Consider the following 2,496-nt stretch of genomic DNA (forward strand, 5'->3'; position numbering starts at 1 on the left):
CCACTGGACGGTTGGCCTACACAAAGCGTTGTTGAGGTACTTCTGGGGTGCTCAGGGACAGTGTTCCAGGCTTTGGTGGGGATGAAGGAAAAGCACCCCAATACACACCCGTGTGTGTTCACGGCCACAGGCAGGTGCTTCCAAGTGCTGGGATGGCAGGTTTGCAAGCATGGCCCAACATGTCCAACGGTGTTCTTTTAAATATTCCATTTTCCTACACCTACTAGAAAAATGGCCCCAAGTTGGACTTCCTTTTTCTTTCCTTTTCCTTTTCTTTCTTTTTTGTGTTCCCAAGAATCTGCTTCTCTTCTCGCTCCCAGGAGAAGTAGGTGGCTATCATAATGCCAGCCCCAGGTCTCTGGGAAAGGAAGAATGGAAAATGTGAGATTTCAGCCCAAATCCTGACAAATCCTGGCTCAGTATAACCAGTGAGAATTAGGCTCCTCAAGAAACCACACTGGGGTTGGGGGAGAGTCGAGATTTAATTCCCCCAACACTTGATGGCATCCAGATTTACAGGAAGACATCCCTTTGTGAATCCCAAATATGTTGTCCAGCCATCCAAGGCCTTCTCCAGCTAGACTACAGAAGTAGCTGTCCGGACACACACAGACACACAGGAAAACCCCTGGCAGCTCATACCAGCTACACAGTGGAGAGCAAGAGATGCTGAACAGTGGGGCAAGATGGAAGGGGAAGAGAACACCTAAGGTTAGCTTCCAACTATACACACTTGAACCACACAACAATGTGTGCGTGCATGTGCATACACACAATGGAAACAGAGTACCTGAGACAGGGTTGTAGCACGAATCTTAAAAGTTCTTATTAGTAAAAACAAACCCAGTGCCAGTTATTGGAGTGAATGCTGGAAGATCAGAGAAGCAGAACAAGCCACAGCCACCTCACTTTGCCAGTTCCTCAGCTGGTCCTGTTTCCTCAGACTGGAAGCTTCTGAGTCCTCATCCAAATGGATCTCAGCTGAACTGCTGCTCAAAAGCTTAACCTGCTAAAAGCTTCTAGTTTCTGGTCTTCATGCCTTATATACCTTTCTGCTTTCTGCCATCACTCCCTGGGATTAAAGGCATGAGTCACCATGCCTGGCTGTTTCCAGTGTGGCTTTAAACTCACAGAGTTTAAAGATCCGAATGGATCTCTGTCCTCCAAGTGATAGGATTAAAAGTGTGAGTGCCACCATTTTCTGGCCTCTATATCTAGTGGCCGTTCTGTTCTCTGACCCCAGATAAGTTTATTAGGGTGCACAATATTTTGGGGAACACAATACCACCACACAGGATGTAATAAATAAGAGATAAGAAAAGTAAGGCAATGTAGCTCATTTTTCCTTTAATTTATTTCACTTCATTTACTAATAACCATCTTATTTGAAATTTAAATATGTATATAAAAGATATATATATATATATATATATATATATATATATATATATATATGCAAAGAAATCTGCAGCTGACTCTTGGGGGAGGGGAGTCATTTTCACAGCCACTGGCAAGTTCTCCACACTCCAGAAAATCACCCACTGGTGCTCAGGGAAGCAGCACTAATTAAACTCAATAGGTCACAAAATAAATTCATTCATTAATTTTTTTTAAAAGCAGGGTTGATGAGATAACACGTTGAGTGATTTTGAATTCCCTCAGGCTGCGGCTCTTGCGGCCTAACTGCTGTGGGAGCAGCAGAGTTGTAGTTGCTGATTCGGACAGCCGTGACTTAAAAGGCAGCAACAATTTAAAAAAGGACAACACCCAATAATGCCACTCCCTTTGGGGACCATTTTCTTTCAAGACACCACATTCCACTCCCTGGTCCCCAAAGGTTTGTAGCCAAATTATAATGCAAAAAAATGCATTCAGGACAACTTCAAAAATCCCCATCATCTATAACAGTCACAAACTTGTTTAAAAGTCTAAAGTTCAAAGTCTCTTCTGAGATTCATGCAATCTCTCAACTGTAATCCCCTGTAAAATCAAAACCAAAAAGCAGATCACATACTTCCAACACATAATGGCATGTGATATACATTACCATTCCAAAATGTAGGGAAGGGAACATAGTGAGGAAATACTGAATCAAAGCAAGACCGAAAACCAGCTGGGCAACAGAAGACCCAGTGTCAAACAAAAGGTGGAAGACATCTGAGGATCGACACCAGAGACTGACCGCTAACCTCCACACACACGCCATACATGTGTGCGCCCGTACCTCTCCAGCATACACACACGTACTTTTCCATGTCTTTCTTCCACTTTGACTCTGGTTGCCTCCCACCCTATGATCTCATGGGGCAGCTGACCCAGAAACCCTACTGCTCTAACATCCCCCATCGCTACATGTACCGCATCATTATAACAGAAAGATCCCTTGGTCTTCTAGACATTGTCTCTCCCTCATGATAAATAAACCTGGAGTTGGTTGGTAGATGCTACAGGGGTATACAGACCATAATGGGCTCCTGTGGGTGAGGGACACAGGTG

The sequence above is a fragment of the Peromyscus eremicus genome, chromosome 3 (genome assembly GCF_949786415.1).
Source record: "Peromyscus eremicus chromosome 3, PerEre_H2_v1, whole genome shotgun sequence".
In the NCBI taxonomy this organism is placed as follows: Eukaryota; Metazoa; Chordata; class Mammalia; order Rodentia; family Cricetidae; genus Peromyscus; species Peromyscus eremicus.